Source organism: Artibeus jamaicensis, unplaced genomic scaffold (genome assembly GCF_021234435.1).
Source record: "Artibeus jamaicensis isolate MK-2021 breed Jamaican fruit bat unplaced genomic scaffold, CSHL_Jam_final contig_241, whole genome shotgun sequence".
NCBI lineage: Eukaryota > Metazoa > Chordata > Mammalia > Chiroptera > Phyllostomidae > Artibeus > Artibeus jamaicensis.
Window position 1 is genome coordinate 5,264,688 of NW_026521509.1, and position 19,367 is coordinate 5,284,054.

Below are 19,367 nucleotides of genomic sequence, written 5' to 3' on the forward strand. Positions count from 1 at the left end.
ATATTCGCCCCCTTTAGTTCATGTCCACGTGTCATAAGTTCTTTAGCTTCTATATTTCCCATACTACTCTTGCCCTCCCCCCTGTCTATTTTCTACCTACTGTCTATGCTACTTATTCTCTATACCTTTCCCCCCTTCTCCTCCTCCCACTCCCCTGTTGCTAACCCTCATGTGATCTCCATTTCTATGGTTCCACTCCTGATCTAGCTGTCCTCTTACTTTGCTTTTGTTTTAGGTGTGGTTCTTAATAACTGTGAGTTTGCTGTCTTTTTTTTTTTTTTGGTCTGGTTGCACCTGTTAGATAGTAAGAGGCAGAGCCTTATATGTTCACCAGGGTTATCGTCACTGGGTTGTGACGCTGTATGTGGGGTCAGAGAGGGGCAGTGGCATTTGTTCCCTGCTCTCTCTTGGATTTTGGTCCCCTCTGCTGCTTCCCCCAAGTAAACCAGGCCCCCCTGGTGCCGGCTCCTGGGTATGTGGGCCTGTGCACCCTCCAGGACCCTGTGGGTCTCTTCAACGAACTCTCTGTGAGCCTGGGAGCTTCTCCCGGCACCTTGACCCCAAAAGTTTTTCCAATTGGTGCTTTTAGGCTTTAATTCCTTTCGCTGGGGCCCCAGTTTGCGCGGTCTATCTCACTGCTCGCTCCTTTGCCTAGTTTATCTGAGTGTGAATGTGTGACCAAAGTCAGCCAGCTGCCTTGCACTCTCACTGGGTCTGCTCGTTGCCACCCCACACCTGGGATCTGTCAATTGCCTGTGTGCCTGGGTTGGTCAGGCTGCTTTTTCCTGTGTGACCCCGCTCCACCAGCCACTGACTTCACCCCTCTTACCAGTCTGGATGAATGGTTCATTGTTGTAACTTCCGTACCGTTTAATTTTCTGTTTTGGTTGTGTTTTTGTTACTAAAATTTTGTTGTATTTAAATCTGGTTTTTGGAGGAGGCACAATGTTTCCACCTACACCTCCATCTTGGCCGAAAGTCTAATAAGTGAATTTTTTAAAAAAACAAAAATGAAAGAGTGTTGCCATGGATCCACATTCTCTCCATTAATTTTTTTACTTGTTATTTGCCACCTTTTTAAAGATATTAACAGCATTATAATTAAGACTATAGTGGTATCTCTGTTGTTTTAATTTGCATGTTTCTAATGAGAAATGTTATTCAGCATATTTTAAATACTTGACAACTATGTAACATCTTTAATAAGGTGTCTGTTTATCTCTTTTTCTCATTTTTAATCATGTTGTTTGCTTTCTATTTGTTAAATTCTAAGAGTTCTTTAAAGGTTTTTGAATTTGAGAATATTCTCTCCCTCTTTCACAGAGCAAAAGATTTTATTTTGGATAAAGTCCATTTATCTTTTTTTTTTTATTTCATGGATTGTGCTTTGGGTGTTGTAACTAAAAACTCATTATCAAAATCAAGGCAATGTGAATTTTTTCCTATGATTTGTTTTACAAGTTTTATAGTTTTATATTTGTATCTAGGTCCATGACTCATTTTCAGCTAAATGTTCTGTAAAGTATAGAATCTGGGTCTATGTTCGAATTTTTGCATATAGATTTTCAATTTTTCTAGAATCTTATGTTGAATAGCTTAGCATTTTTTATTAAAGACTATTTGTAGCATTGTTAAAATTCAATTATATTGGTTTGAGTATATTTTTTGTTTAAAATTTTTTAATTTTTATTTTATTGATTATGCCATTACAGTTGTTCTATTCCCCCCTTCATTCCCCTCCACCCTGCACCCCACACCCCCACCATTTCCCCCCTTTAGTTTATGACCATGTGTCTCAACTTCTTTAGATTCTATATTTCGTATATTATTCTTGCCCTCCCCCCTATCTATTTTCTACCTACCATCTATGCTACTTATTTTCTGTACCTTCTCCCCCCTTCTCCTCCTCCCACTGCCCTGTTGCTAACTCTCTTTGAGATCTTCATTTCTATGTTTCTGCTCCTGGTCTAGCTGTCCTTTTAGTTTGCTTTTGTTTTAGATGTGGTTGTTAATAACTGAGTTTGCTGTCCTTTCACTGTTCATCTTTTTTATCTTCTTTTTCTTAGATAAGTCCCTTTAACATTTCATATAATAAGGGCTTGGTGATGATGAACTCCTTGAATTTGATCTTATCTGAGAAGCACTTTATCTGTCCTTCCATTCTAAATGAAAGTTTTGCTGGATAGAGCAATCTTGATTGTAGGTCTTTAGATTTCATGACTTGGAATACCTCTTTCCAGCCCCTTCTTGCCTGTAAGGTCTCTTCTGAGAAATCCGCTGACAGTCTGATGGGAACTCCTTTGTAGGTGACTGTCCCCTTAGCTCTTGCTGCTTCTAGGATTCTCTCCTTCATTTTAATTTTGGCTAATGTAATTATGATGTGCCTTGGTGTGTTCCTTCTTGGGTCCAACTTCTTTGGGACTCTCTGAGCTTCCTGGATTTCCTGGAAGTCTAGTTCCTTTGCCAGATTGGAGAAATTCTTCTTTATTATTTGTTCAATTAAGTTTTTCATTGGTGGCTGTTCCTTTCTCCCTTCTGGTACCCCTATAATTCGGATGTTGGAGCATTTAAAGATGTTCTGGAGGTTCCTAAGACTCTCCTCATTTTTTTGAATTCTTGCTTCTTGACTCTTTTCTGTTTGGCCATTGTTTGCTTTCTTCTGGTCCACTCCATTGATTTGAGTCCTAGTTTCCTTTTGCAATTCCATTCATTTCAATTAGTTTTGTCTTCATATGTTTCTCTAATTTGTGGCTATAATCAACCAGTTCTGTGAGGATCCTGATTACCAGTGTTTTAAACTGTGCATCTGAGAGTTTTGCTATTTCTTCATTGCTTAGATTTATAGGCTCTGGGGCTTTGAGATCTTCTTGAGCCATTTTTCGTCTGTTCGTGCCCATTAAGTAAGAGGAGGGGAGCCTTGGACTCCCAGGTCGCTGGGTTATGACGCTGTATGTGGGGGTGTGGTCAGAGCGGGAAATGGCGGCGCCCTCCACTGCTGCTGGCCGCGGGGACCCGCTGTGTCCCAGTCCAATCGCCAACTCCCTGGCTTGTCTATTAGCGCACGAATGCACAACCACAGTCAAACCGCAGCCCTGCTCCCTCGCTGTTTCCCCGTGATTGCTGAGTCTCTCACTAGGTCCAACCCTGCGCCTAGATTCCGCAGGCCTGAGTCCCTCCGACTGAGTTTTCCTGTGCTACCCCGCTCCATCAGCTGCTGGTTTCACCCCTTACCGGTCAGGCTGAATAATTTGTTGTTAACAGACTTCCAAAAAGTTCAATTTTCTGTGTTCTGGCTGTGTTTTCTGTTGCTAATATTTAGTTATCTCTAAACTTGGTTGTGTGAGAAAGCAAGGCGTCTCCACCTATGCATCCATCTTGGCGGAAGTCCCCTGGTTTGAGTATATTTCTAAGCTCTTTATTCTTTTCCCACTGATTAATGTGTCTATTCTTTCACCAATATAACACTGTCTTGATTAGGGTAACTCTGATTATGATAAGTATTAAAATAAGGTAATGTGAATCTTCTAACTTAGTTCATGTTTTTAAAAGTTGTGTTGGCTATTCTGTCCCTTGCTTTTCCATATTAATTTTAGAGTACATTCAACTCCATCTACAAAAGTCCGGATGGGATTTTTTTTTATGAGTTTACTGTAAGAGTTTACTAACTATCTGTTTCCAACTTCTTATTACTTAAATAATTTTTTAACTAAGTTATTTGTGTACATGTCTGTATTACCATTGCTAAATTTTATATTATTTCATTAGGATAAATTCACAGACTTGAAATTGGGTTTGCTTTTTTTAATTATTGTTCAAGTACAGTTCTCTGTCTTTTACTCCCATCCCAGCCCCCCCAGTGCTCCCCACCTCCCTCCATTTCCACCCCTGTTAGTTTTTGTCCATGTGTCCTCCATACTTGTTGCTGTGTTGGCTGGGATTTTGATTGGGATTATGTTGAATGTGGAGATCATACTGGGGAAAATTAAATCTTTACAATATTGAGTCTTCCAGCCCTTATATCCCCTTTGATTTCATTCATCAGTGGTTTTCAGCTGTATGCATTCATGTAGATCATGCCCAGATTTGGACTTAAGTATTTTATGTAAATGCAACTGTAGTTTTTATTTCAAACTCCAATTGTTTATTGCTGGTATATAGAAAAGCAATTCACTTTCATATATTGCTCATGTATCCTGCAACTATGCTAAGCTCAACTCACAGTGCTAACAGTTTTTAATTTTGTATATCTGGCATTTTCTGCATAAACAATCATGTGAACAGTGAATACAGAGAGTTTTTTTTTTCCTTTCCAATTTGAATGACTTTTATTTCCTTTTTATGCTGAATCACACAGGTTAAGACATCCTGTACTATGTCGATGAGAGAGGATACCTTTGCCTTCTTCTTGATGTTAAGGAGAAAGCCCTCTATCTCTCATTATTATATATGATGTTAGATATGACTTCATGATTTATAGTCTTTTAAAAAAGATTTTATTTGTATTTTTTAGAGAAAGGGGATCAGAGGGAGGAAGAGAGGGAGAGAAACATCACTGTTTTGTTCCTTCTCGAGTGTCCCCTACTGGGGATCTGGCCCACAACCCAGACATGTGACCCAACTTGGAATCAAACCTGTCACCTTTCGGTTTGCAAGCTGGCACTCAATCCACTGAGCTTCACCAGCCAGGGCAAATTGTTTATAATCTTCACTAAGTTAAGGAAGTTTCTGATTAGTTCTAGTTTTTGAGAATTTCATATCAAATTTCATGGGTATTCTAGTTTGTGAAGTGCTCTTTTTGCATCTATTAATATTTTTTAATTTAGGTATTAACATGATGAATTATATCAGTTGATTTATAAGTACTGAAATAGCCCTGAATCCCTGAAATGAACCCCACTTGGTTGCGATGTATTATTATTTTTGCTCAGCCTCCAGCAGCTTGTCCAAATTATTAAGTGTTCTTGTAAACTTTATGTCTCCAGCACTTTTGTCCAGATAATATGATCGTCTCTGCTGCTACTGTCTGGGTTTGCCTGTCCTTGCAGATATCTGGGTGGCAGTTTGTCTTGGGACCTCAGTCCTCTCATGGGACAAGGAAAAGAAGTTGATTTGCAATTTTCCCTGCCTTCTCTTGTTGAAAGGACGGGAATGATGACTCCTGAGATTTTATGTGTCTAAAAACTGGAAGTCTTAACATTATTTTTAATATTATTTTTCACTTGTTTTAGTACAGTTGTCTCCATTTTCCTGCTACCACTTTCTCCTACCCTATCCACCCCCACCTCCCACCCTCAATCCTACTTCTCTTTGGCTTTGTCCATGCATCCTTTATACATGTTCCTTGAGTTGATCCTTCCCCTTCTTCCCCCCATTACCCCTCTCCCTCCCCTCTGGTTGCTGTCAGTTTGTTCTTTATTTCAATGTCTCTGGTCATATTTTGCTTGCTGGCTTGTTTTGTTAATTATGTTCCACTTATAGGTGAGATCATATGGTATTTGTCTTTCACTGCCTGGCTTATTTCACTTAGCATAATGCTCTCCAGTTTCATCCATTTTGTTGTGAAGGGTAGGAATTCCTTCTTTCTGCTGGGTAGTATTCCATTGTGCAAATGTACCACAGTTTTTTGATCCATTTATTTACTGACGGGCACTTAGGTTGCTTCCAGCACTTGGCTATTGTAAATTGTGCTGCTATGAACATTGGCATGGATAGGTTCTTTTGCATTGGTGCTTTGGGATTGTTAGGGTGTAATCTCAACAGTGAAATTGCTGGGTCAAAAGGCTGTTCCATTTTGTTTTTTGAGGAAATTCCATACTGTTTTACACAGTGGCATTTTAAAAGTTCACATTCTTTGACTAAGAAAGGTATCTTGTTAGGATTACATTCTAAGAAAAAAGAAGGCAAGTGTACAAACGGTTTCATTGGAGCTTATTTTAAGTGATTGAAAAGTGAATAACAATGTGTCCATAAATAGAAGGTTAAATAAATAATGGATCATCCATAAAATGGACTATTGTATAGCCATTAAAATAAATATGTAGATCTGTATTTTTTCTCTATTAAAACTTTTGTTTGTTGAATTTGTATTGACATAATTCTGATTTTTTAAATTTTATTTAGTTATTTTTCAAGTATAGTTTTTTCTCTATTTCTCCTATCCAGCCCCCACCGCCCCGTGCTCCCCACCCCCCTCCCATTTTCACCCCCCTTAGTTCTCATCCCTGTGTCCTTCCTATTTGTTCCTCTAAATCCCTCCCCCCTTTTCCCGTTAAATTCCCTTCTTTCTCCCCTCTGGTCACTGTCCCCTTGTTCTCTGTTTCAGTGTCCTTGTTTTCATTCTGCTTACTTCTTTGTTTTGTTGTTTAGCTTCCTGTTAAAGGTGAGATCATATGGTATTTGTCTTTCAACACCTGGCCTATTTCACTCAGCATAATGCTTTCCAGTTCCATCCATGTTGTTGCAAAGGGTAGTAGCTCCTTCTTTCTCTCTGCAGCATAGAATTTCATTGTGTATATGTACCACCATTTTTGGATCCATTCATTTACTGATGGGCACCTAGGTTGCTTCCAAATCTTGGCTATTGTAAATTGTGCTGCTATGAACATTGTGGTGCATAGGTTCTTTGATATTGATGTTTTAGGATTCTTAGGATATAGTCCTAGCAGTGGAATTGTTGGATCAAAAGGCAGGTCCATTTTTATTTTTCTGAGAAAATTCCATACTGTTTTCCATAATGGTTGTACCAGTCTGCAATCCCACCAACAGTAAACTAAGGACCCCTTTCCCCCAAAACCTCTCCAACATTTGTTTGTTGCTTTGTTTATGATAGCCATCCTGACTGGTGTAAAGTGGTATCTCATTGTGGTTTTAATTTGCATCTGTCTGACAGCTAACGATATTGAGCATCTCTTCATGTGTTTCTGGATATTCTGTATGTCCTCCGTGGAGAAGTGTCTGTTCAAGTCCTTTTCCCATTTTTTAATTGGGTTGGGTGTCTTCTTAGAGTGGAGTCCTGTAAGTTCTTTGTATATTTTGGAGATTAAACCTTTGTCTGAGGTATCACTGGCAAATATGTTTTCCCATACAGTTGGTTGTCTTTTTAATTTAATACTGTTTTCTTTAGCCATGCAGAAACTTTTTATTTTGATGAGATCCCATTTGTTTATTCTTTGCTTTATATTCTTTGCTCTAGGGGACATATCAGTAAAAAAGTTGCTGCATGAAATATCTGAGATTTTCTTGCCAATGTTCTCCTCTAGGACTTTAATGGTTTCGAGGCTTATATTTAAGTCTTTTATCCACCTTGAATTTATTTTGGTGTACGGTATAAGTTGGTGCTCAAGTTTCATTTTTTTTGCATGTAGCTGTCCAGTTCTCCCAACACCATTTGTTGAAGAGGCTATCTTTAGTCCATTTTATGTTACTTCCCCCTTTGACAAATATTAATTGACTGTAGAGAGTTGGGTTTATTTCTGGGCTCTCCTTTCTGTTCCATTGGTCTATGTGCCTGTTTTTATGCCAGTACCAGACTGTTTTGATTACAGTGGCCTTGTAATACAGTTTGAAACCAGGTATTGTGATCCCTCCTACTTTGTTCTTCTTTCTCAAAAGAGCAGCTGCTATTCTGGGTCGTTTATGGTTCCATATAAATTTTTGAAGTGTTTGTTCTATGTCTGTGAAATACACCATTGGTACTTTAATAGGTATTGCATTGAATCTGTAAATTGCTTTGGGTAGTATGGACATTTTGATGCTGTTAATTCTTTCAATGCATTAACAAGGTATATGTTTCCATTTGTTTGTGTCTTTCTTGATTTCTTTCTTCAGGGCTGTGTAGTTTTCTGCATACAGGTCTTTTACCTCCTTGGTTAGGTTTATTCCCAGATAGTTTATTTCTGTTTTTGCTATATTGAATGGAATTTTTTCTTTGATTTCTGCTTCTGCTGATTCATTGTTTATATATGACAATGCCTTTGATTTCTGGATATTGACTTTGTAACCCACTGTTTTGCCAAATTCATTAATTATTTCGAGCAATTTATGGGTAGAATCTATAGGATTTTCCATGTATACTATCATGTCATCTGCAGTGACAGTTTTGTTTCCTCCTTTCCTATTTGGATGCCTTTTATTTCCTTTTCTTGCCTGATCACTGTGGCTAAAAGTTCCAATACAATATCGAATGGAAGTGGTAAAAATGGACATCCTTGTCTTGTTCCTGATCTTAGTGGAAAAGCTTTTAGTTTTTGCCCATTGAGTATGATGTTTGCTGTAGGTCTCTCATATATGGCCTTTATTATATTGAGGAATGATCCCTCTATTCCCAGTTTGCTGAGTGTTTTTATCATAAATGGGTGTCGTACCTTATCAAAAGCTATTTCTGCATCTATTGATATGATCATGTGGTTTTTCTCTTTGCTTTTGTTTATGTGATGTATTATATTTAGTGATTTGCAAATGTTAAACCATCCTTGCATCCTTGGGATGAATCCCACTTGGTCATGGTGTATGAATTTTTGGATATATTGTTGGGTGTGATTTACCAATATTGTGTTGAGGACTTTAGCATCTATGTTTATCAGCGATATTGGCCTGAAGTTTTCTTTCTTTGTTGTGTCTCTATCTGGTTTTGGAATTAAGATGATGCTGGCTTCATAAAAAGAATTTGGGAGTTTTCCATCCTTCTGGATTTTTTGGAATAGTCTGTGGACAATAGGAGTTAGCTCTTCCTTAAATGCTTTGTAGAGTTCTCCTGCGAAACCATCTGGTCAAGGACTTTTGTGTGATGGGAGTTTTTTGATTACTGCTTCAATTTCTTTTGCTGTTATTGGTGTGTTTAGATTTTCTGCTTCTTTTTCATTGAGTTTTGGAAGATTGTATTTTTCTAGCAATGTGTCCATTTCCCTAGGTTTTCAAATTTCTTGGCATATCGTTCTTCATAGTAATTTCTTACAATCCCTTCTATTTTTGTGGTATCAGTTATAATCTCTCCTCTTTCATTTCTGATTGTGTTTATTTGTGTCCTCTTCTTTTCTTGATGAGCCGACTTAAAGGTTTGTCTATTTTGTTTATCTTCTCAAAGAGCCAACTCCTAGACTCATTGATCCTTAGAATTGTGCTTTTGGGTTCTATGTCATTTAATTCTGCTCTTATCTTGGTTATTTCCTTCCTTCTGCTTGCTCTGGGCTGTCTTTGTTGCTGTTCCTCGAGTTATTGCAGGCGTAGGGTTAGGTTGTTTGTTTGGAATGTTTCTATCTTCTTTAGGTAGGCCTGTATTGCTATAAACTTCCCTCTCAGGACTGCCTTCACTGTGTCCCATAAGTTTTGGGTTGTTGTGAGATCATTTTCATTTGTTTCTAGAAATGTTTTGATTTCTTTCCTAATTTCATTCTTGACTCATTCATTGTTTAATAGCATACCATTCAGTCTCCATGATTTTGGGTGCTTTGGGTTTTTTTCTTTGGGGTTGGTTTGCAATTTCAGTCCCTTGTGGTCAGAGAAGATGCTTGGTATGATTTCAATTTTCTTGAATTTGTTGAGGCTGGTATTGTGTCCTATCATGTGGTCTATCTTTGAAAATGTTCCATGTGCATTTGAAAAGAATGTGTATTTAGCTTCTTTGGGATGAAGGGCTCTATATATATCAGTTAAGTCCATTTCATCTAGGGTGTTGTTTAATGCCACAATATTTTTGTTGATAATTTGTTTGGGAGGTCTGTTTATTTTTGACAGTGGGGTGCTAAAATCCCTACTATAATTGTGTTGCTGTCAATATTTTTCTTGAAGTTCTCTAAGATTTTCTTGATATATTTTGGTGCCACTATGTATGGTGTATATATATTTACGATGTTAATGTCTTCTTGGTGAATTCTTCCCTTGAGTATTAGGAAGTGACCTTCTGGGTCTCTCTTTATGGCCCTCTTTTTGAAGTTCATTTTGTCTGATATGAGAATTGCTACCCCACCTTTTTTTCTTGTCTGCTTGCTTGGAAAACTTGTTTCCCACCTTTCACTTTTAGTCTGTGATGGTCTTTTGTCCTGAGGTATGTCTCTTGTAGGCAGCATATGTGTGGGTCATGCTTTCTTATCCATTGAGCTATTCTGTGTCTTTTGATTGGAGCATTGAATCCATTTATGTTTAAGGTTATTATTGATAGGTACTTATTCATTGCCATTTTTGTACCTGTGTTCCTCTCTGTCTCCCTCTTTTCCTTCCTTCCCTTAAAGCAGTCCTTTTAGTATTTCTTGTAGAGCTGGTTTGGTGGAGGTGTATTCTTTTAGACTTCTTTTGTCTTGGAAGCTCTTTGTTTGGCCTTCTATCTTGACTGAGAACCTTGCTGGGTAAAGTAGCCTTGGTTGAAGGCCTCTGGTTCTCATTACTTGGAATATTTCTTGCCATTCTCTTCTTGCTTGGAGTATTTCCATTGAGAAGTCAGTAGCTAACCTTATCGGGGCTTCGTTGTATGTTACTTCTTTTTTCTCCCTTGCTGCCTTTAAGATTCTCTCTTTGTCTTGGAATTTTGCCATTTTGATGATGATGTGTCTTGAAGTGGGCCTCCTTGGGTTCCTCTTGAATGGGACTCTCTGTAATTCCTGGATTTGTGTGACTTTTTCTCTCATCAAATTAGGGACATTTTCTCTCATTACTCTTTCAAATATATTTTCTATCTTTTGTTCTTCTTCTCCTTCTGGTATTTCTATTATTCGAGTATTATTAGGTTTCATATTGTCTTGCATTTCTCTTAATCCCTCTTCATTCTTTCTGAGCCTGTTTTCATTTTCTTGCTCTTTCTGTGAGATGCCTTCTACCTTGTCCTCCAACTCACTAATCCTATACTCTGCTTCATCTATCCTACTTTTGAAACTTTCTACTCTGTTCTTCAATTCGGAAATTGTATTCTTCATTTCCTCTTGTCCCTTGCTGATATTTTTCTATTTCTTTTTTCATGTTGATGTAGTTTGCAGAGAGATCATTGTAGTTCTCCTGTAGTTTCTGATAGCTCATTGTGAGCTCTTTGAACTTCATAGTAACCAGCGCTTTGAATTCAATATGTGATAGTTGATTAACCTCTATTTCATCTAACATTCTTTCCGAAGCCTCTGCTTTTTCTTTCATTTAGGGATTGTTTCTTTGTCTTCCCATTGTTTGAGACTCTTCTTATTAGTCTCAGCTTCTAAAATTGATCTGTTCTGACTCCCTGGGTTTATGGTGTGAACTTCTGTGGTATAATACCTGTGAATTTCAATGGTGCAGACTCCTTCAGGTATCTTGATGTTCTCAGTCTCCACCTACTCTCACGCTGGTCCTTGTGCTGGTCCCTGCACTGGTCACCTACCACTGCTGAGTGTCCAGGCTCCTGTAGCTGACTCCTCCAGTACCCAGGACCATTGCTACAGCAGCGGCACAGGGGCTGCATGTGTCCTGGCTCCCGTAGCTGACTCCTCTGGCTCCCAGGTCCGTCACAGGGGCCTCTAGTGTCCCAGCCCCCGTACCTGAGTCTCTGGCATCCAATCCTGTCCCTATGGCAGCTGCACAGGGGCTGCGTGCATCCCAGCTACCGTAGCTGACTCTGCCGCTGTCTGGTGTTTCAGTGTCGGTCACAATCTCTGGTCTTTTAATTTCATAAATGCTGGGTAACCGATGGTTTATTGTGCTGTTTCTCTATAGATCTGTCAGGATTTTCACCCACGAGTATGGGAGCTAGAATCTGCTCCGTCCTACTCTGTGGCCATTTTCCCAGCATCCCCGATCTGTGTGTATTGATTACTAATCTATAAATATGTTCATGATATAGAGTTAGGTGAATAAAGCAGATTAAGGAACAGTAGACTAGACATTGGGATATAAAGTATGAGCAAAAAAGATGTTCCTTTTCTTCATGGAGAATTGAGGAAAAATAGACATGAAACAACTACATAGAAAAGTAGTGTCATTTATGACAAAAAGCACAAGGTTCTTCCAAATTAAATAGCAGGGAAGGGCTCCTGAAGAAAATGCTGTGGGTAGAGGGAATAGCATGTGCGAAGACCCTGAAGTAAAAAACACGTGTTGGTTTCCAGGAATGGAAATTTTAACTTCACCAATATACACAAAATAGGGGCAGAATAATGCATGTAGGCAGGTATTAGATCATGCAGGTCATTTAGACCATTGCCATTCACTGAGTTCCAGACATTATTCTAAGTATTCTGTGTGTATCAATTAATATAATCCTAACACGAACTGAAGAGGCAGGTACTATTATACTCATTTTACAAATTAAGAAACTAAGATTAAAGATAGTCCCTCATCTCCATGCTCATTAAATGGAGATAGAATTCAAACCCAAGTATTGAATACATGTACTCTAAGGCTCTTTTACATAACCTAACATCATTCAGAGTAAAGGTAGAGGATAAGGCAAGAAAGATAGTTGGGGCTACAAGGTAAAAGAAAGCTTTCAGAATTAAAAAAATGTTATTTTTAAGGAAATTCTGTAAAAAATTAAAACACAATCAGAACTATTTATTAAGAAGGTACACTTGGCAGAAATGTACAGGAAGAAGAACAGATTAGAGTCAGACTATTCAAAGTGTGATCCCAGTACTGGCAGCATCAATATCATTGACTTGCTAGTTACAAGTATAAATTCTTGAGCCCATACAGACCTACTAAGTCATAAACTGTGGAAAGGAACCTAAAATCTGTGTTTTAATGTTTTTAAATATGATTTTGATGCACAATAAATTTTGTGAACCACTAGATGAGAGAGAAATGATCAATGGTAGAAAAACCAATTGGAGATACTATAAATTTTTTTGTTGTTGTTTAGTTTTTATTTCACAATCATAAACTTAACTCTGCAATCCAGCTGGACTTGGGAAGTGTAAGAAATACATGGAACCAATGAACTGCATTGAGAGCACAAAGATAGAGAATATTCCAAGCAGATGGGAGTGAAGGGGTACTCTCCCAAGCTACAGAAGGAATGGTCTGGTGGTTAAGATAGAACACAAGTCAAATTTATTAAAGTCGTCCACAGTCAGTGATGGTGATGTTCTAGCTGGTCTTGCTATTGCTGGACCTGTAGCACTCCATGGCTGTCACAAAATCCATGCCATCTTTCACCTGGCTGAAGACCACATGCTTGCCCTCCAGCCACTCAGTGTTGGCAGTGAAGATGAAAACTGGGAACCATATGCATTGGACAAGATGCCAGGACCTGTATGCTTCAGGATGAAATTTGAATCATCAAATTTCTCCCCACTGATGGACTTGCTGCCTGTGCCATTCTGGTGTGTAAAGTCACCACCCTAGCACATAAATCCCAGAATAATTCTGTGAGAGCAGGAAACTTTATAACCAAACCCTTTCTCCTCAATGCTCAGGGCACAAAAGTTTTGTGCTGTCTTTGGAACTTTGTCTGCAAACTACTCGAAGGAAATGTGGCCCAAAGGCTCTCTGTCAGCAGCAATGTTGAATAACAGGGTGGGATTGACCATGGCTGGGCACTGGAAGGTCCTATGTGGTGGTGGTGTGTCTGCAAGGTAGCAGAGATACTATAAAAATTTAAGTAAAGGCTATTAAAAGTCTGGGTTAAAATAAGTGGAAGGAAAGGATAGAGACCCCCCCCCATAGCTCTGAACTTAGCCACTTCTTGGATGTGGAGGGTAAGGAAAAGGAAAAATAAAATAGGAATAAAAAGTCAGGACTTGCTAGTTAGAGAGAAAGAATCATTTTGGTTTTGGATAGGTTCTTCTCCAGCTGATGTCACCAAAAGTACTTTTTCAAAGCTCATAACTTACTTTTGATACTTTCCAAACCTAATTCAAACAGAGAAAGATAGATAGGTGAGTAGGTAGATAGCTAGCTAGCTAGATTTCTGCTTTTCTTGTGTGACAATTTGGTTAGAGGAAGTTTCTTATAGCTCTTAATTTGGTTTTAGGAATTTCCAAGAGGTGCAAAATTCATGTTAAAGCTTCAATGATGATAGTTGTAATCATTCGCATAAAACCATCACAGAACATCAACTTTAATTGTATAGCTATTAATACAAATGAACTCTGTCCAACATCTATCTAACTACTACATTCTCATAAAAGCCACTACTTATATATCAGAAGGAGACATTTATAGCTTTCATCTTAAGCACTGGTGATCTTATACTACCGATCATTAAATTCTTCCTCCTCTATCTGGTCCCACTGCCCCTGAATTTCAAGCTATTAAAAAAAGTTGATGAAACACCTTATGTGGTACCTTCTACTAATAATAAAGGGCTAAAACTACTGATTTGATTTTAAAACAGTGCTTTCTAGCCACTAATTCCAAAAATGTACTGTGAGAACTGTGTAATTAAGATCCCCATAAAATTATGCTAACTAAAATATAAATAACAGTAAGAAATACTTACTATAAGATTGACATTTACTAAACAAGCTATTCTATCACAACAAATATACATCGAAAGGGTAATAAAATGCTACAAAGGGTTCTAGGTAGCAGAACATGAAACCTGCTCATCTTTTCTCATCTCACCTTTTTACATCAATTTCTGATTTGGGTCCATTCAGTACAATGTAATAGACACTCATTAACTGACCATGATATACCACTTTTCTACCCCTTTTCCTTTAATCAATTCACTACAATTTTCTACAATTAAAGTAGAAACAGGCACTGCAAGACCCTTAATAGATCATTCCCTCTTAGATTTTAATTGCTCTACCCAAATATGTTTACCTTTCTCCCACTCTCTCTCCCTACTCCATAGTCTTCCTGCAAACAAATGAGAATATCGTTGTGAATAAAGGAGAAATGACATATTGATGAGTATGGATGAGATATAGTCTAGGATGTGCTTCTGAGGTAATCCTAACATCTAAAGATTAAGAGAACTTCTGCAGGTTTCAATGTATGACCAACTATTGCTTCAGGTCTGCACGTGAGTCCTAGATCTGCCACTGAATAACAGTGACTCTACATAAACCTCTTTCTCTCTTTTTACCTCAATCTCTTAATGTGAAAGAAAATAATTGAACTAGACAACCTCTAAAATTCCTTGGATCTCTAAAGATCTATGTATTATTAGAAAAGCACTTGAGTAGTCAGTTATTTCAAATCAGCTGAAAACTACACATTATTTATATTGTGTTAGAAAGCATAGTATATGGAAGCTGTAGAATGGTTAAAATACAAGCTTTGAAATTACACTTCTGCTTCTAAGCTTCATCTGTTACTTACCAGCTATGTAAACTTGAGAAAATTAGTGAAACTGTCTGAGCTTTTTTGTCTATTAAATTGAGGCAATGATGCAAACCTATCTGACAAGATTGTTGGGAAAATTAAAATGATGCTTAGTGTTTCTCAATGCATATCAGGTATCATTGTTATTGTAAAACTTAATCTTTAAAAATTCTATTATTTACCACAACCTTACTTAAACCCTGCTTACTTTCCTTCAAAATTGAAGGTGCTACTAAAAATAGTGTGTACTGTGGTAGACATTATTAATATTCCCCCTAAACCTACTTCTCTTTTTATTTATGGATATATAGAGGATTATGCTTTTATAGCCCCTTTAACATAAACATAATTACATGTATAGTTCTGACCAATGAAATGGGAGCATAGCTGACTTGTTTGACTTCCAAATAATTTAATGCATTTCAAAGGTGATTTTAGTTCGGGGAAAAGCCAGAAGTCACAGAGCACCAAATCTGAGCTATAGGGGGCACTGAGTCACCTGAGTGATTTGATTTTTCACCAAAAATACTCTGCAGGAGACACGATGCATGAATGGACATGTTGTCATGATGAAACTGCCAATCACCAGTTGCCAATAGCTGTGGCCTTCTGAATCATCTGAATAGTTTCTGCAGAGGAATGTTCAAGCTTAATGCAAAATTGGATGCAAATGCATGACTCTACTCACTCAGTCATTTTGAATGTGACAGTCACACAGTACACATGCTCACTCAATGGCATCTACAGCCCCCACTGACTGGTATTGTTCATGCATGTGTATTCCAGTCCACTCTCCTTGGCAGCCAGGTTACATAAATGTTGTGCAAACCATTCTTGTTATATTAACAATGGTTGGACTTTTTCCAGACAACCCTTTTACACACACACACACACACATACATATAAACACATATATGTATTACTTAGGATAGTATGTAACCATATGGATATTTATAATTTCCTATAGCTGCATGGCATCTTAAAAATCTGCTTACTTTATGAGGCATATCTCACCTCCCACTATAGGAACTGAAAATTATTTTCACAACCTCCCTTGCAAGTAAGGCATGAGAATATTAAGCCTCTGCCAATCATAATCACACACCAAACTCTGAATGGAAGCTAGAAATGTGAGGACATTGGGATCATCCAGAAATAACTTTGGTGATGAGTGGAGGCAGTAGCAGCAACTATCACAAATTACTGGAAATAGTGATGGTATAAGATCTAGTAGTGGTTCCTCGTGTCTGTAATCTCATTATTGCAACCTGTGAAAACTTCAAGTTTGGTTCTCTGGTCCCATTAGACTGGAAGTATATGAACTGCCCTTTTAGTTGAATTTATCCAAAGTCATTTGTTTTCTTGCAACCAAGAACCCTGATCCATATATTAAGCGTTCAATATAAATTATCCATTATTATTATTTCCCATTATTATTCTCCACTAGATAAGGGCAGCACCTTGCCTTATTTGTTTGTCTTTCTCTCCATGGAGCCTAGCACAGTGCTGATAACATAGTAAGTGATCAAAGAACCAGTGTAAAGAATCAATTTAACTTTCTTGTGTTTTTTTTTTTTTTTTTAACTGAAAGCTCGGCATTTATTTATTTATTTATTTATCTTTAGAGGGGAAGGGGGGAAGGAGAGAGGGAGAGAAACATCAATGTATGGTTGCCTTTTCGTGAGTCCCCTGCTGGGAACTGTCCTGCAGGGAACCGGCCTACAACCCAGGCATGTGCCCTGACTGGGAATCGAACCGCGATCATGTGGTTCGCAGGCCCGCGCTCAATCCACTGAGCTACGCCAGCCAGGGCAAGAATCAATTTAATAAATCATAGCACAAATGCTTTCCATGCATTTGGCCTCTCTTTATGCCCATCTCAGTCTTCTTTTAATGATCATCTATTCTTTTCTTCTGCAACAATTTTCACAATGGAGCAACACTGTCAAGACTGATTTGAAAATGTGCCATTTCTCTACATTCTGTGGTTACTTCTTTTTGCATTATACTATGCATTTGGAAAGTCCTTTCTCATATTAGGAGTATAGTGCTGAAATTAAAATACAGAGTTATTAGAACAAACTTTAATTATGATCATTACAAACCAAATGTTATAGTTTTAATCTATTCATGTAGATTTGCTTTTGTTTGGTGAAATGGCTTTACTACATCCCCCATTAATCATTTTAATCAAGTATCTCATTCTCTAGCAACCATATACTGGCAGTTGTTGAAAGCAGAGCCTCTGTGTTTCTATATATAAATTTGCACCATTCTCCCTCACCCCATGAACATGCAAATTCATGGTATTTAGCATAACACTGTGTACAAAATAGGCACTTGATACAGGACTGTTGAAAGCCCCGTGCCATTTTGACCCCCATGTCATTGTATGTCCAGAGAACACACACTCTGGAAATGCTCAACTTTGCTGATGGAAAATTAGTTGGTGCTCTGCTTTTTCCATTCTCGTTTAGTGATATCTGCATTAAGGTAAAAGCTTCTATGTAGTGTCCTGAATGTAATAAAAAAAAGCATACAACATTAGTTTGGCACATAATTAATAGCTAGACAGAAATAAATGCATTTAAGTGCAGATGTTTTATCATGTACAAAACAACTATAAATATTTAAATATTCATCTAGCTGTTTTTTCATATTAAAAAACTGATTGGTTTTCTGCCCTGGCTAGTGTGGCTCAGTGGATTGAGCACAGGCCTGCAAACCAGACGATTGTGGTTCAATTCCCAGTCAGGGCACATGCCTGGGTTGCACACCAATTCCCAGTGGGGGACACATGGGAGGCAACCATACATTGATATTTCTCTCCCTCTCTCCTTTTCCTCTAAAAATAAATGAATAAAATCTTTATTTAAAAAAATAAAAATACTGATGGGTTTTCTTTCTGCAGGAACATGATATAAACATGTAATGTAAACATGTTATGATAATGCCAGTAATAGTTTGGCAACAAACATAAGTCCTAAAATATGCATGACCTTATATCTAGCAATTCCTCGCCTAATAATTTATACTAAAGAAATCATCAAAGATGTATGCAAGTATAATATATAAAGATTTTCATCATATTATTTATAATATTGGAAAATTAGAAACAATCAAGCTGTCCAGTAATAGAAAATTCTTTTAACCGTAGTAAGTCTACATGGAGGTAACGAATACTGCCATTAAAAATCATGTTGTTGAAGAATACTTATTAACATGGGAAAATACAACCCAATGCTAAATTAAAATATAAGCTTCAAAAAAGTTTGTACAATATGGAACCACTTTGGGATATATACAGAAATGTAGCTATAAAAGTAACTAAAAATATACAGTGGAAACTTGGTTCTTGAACTTAATTCATTCTGGAAGGCTGTTCAAGAAGCTATTTGTTCAAAAACTGAACCAGCTTTGTGTGTTGCCTGAGAGATGTGTAACTGTTCATACAGGTATCAAAATGAAAGTGTTGTCAGGTCGAGAATTAAAGTTTTTTCAACAATCAAGACATTTTTTCCATGAAAAACTTGATCAAGAACTAAATTGTTTGAGATGGGAGATGTTTGAGAACCAAAATTTGACTGTATAGATATACAAAAATGTCAACAATGATTTTCTCTGGATGATGATATAAAAAATGATGTTTTTGGTCTCTTTCTCTTTTATGTTTCATCAATTTTATGCAGTTGGCATATATTTACTTTTTATTACAAATTGTAAAAGGTAATAAAACGTTTTATTAAAAGTTGTAAGGTCAGTTATATTAAGAACATAAAGGAGCTTGCTGTTATATCAATTCATATTGCATATACATTGTCTATTGAAAAATAAGGCAGCCTTTTAAAATTGTCTGGTGCAATATAACTTTAATTTGTTTTTAGTTATAATGGAATTAGCCTGTAATGTATTTGAGAATGGAGGGAACCATATTCTGTTGTTTATATTGGGATTGAAAATAATTCCTGGGGGGAGAAATAAACAGTTTAGTAACAACATTGTTGATACTCAATCCTGATTAATTCTATTCAGTTCAATTCTTTGAACTCATAGATTGTGAGCTGTTGTAAACCTACAGAGAGTTTCCGTGATGAATAAAGTTTGTATGCTTCCTTAGAAATTCTCTGGAAATCATATCAGAC

The 19,367-nt window shown here is 37.4% G+C and overlaps 1 pseudogene; it reads right to left on the minus strand.

The window, feature by feature from the left end:
• Positions 1-13,005: 13,005 nt before the first annotated feature.
• LOC119035413 (peptidyl-prolyl cis-trans isomerase A-like) lies at positions 13,006-13,481 on the minus strand (annotated as a pseudogene).
• Positions 13,482-19,367: the final 5,886 nt, after the last annotated feature.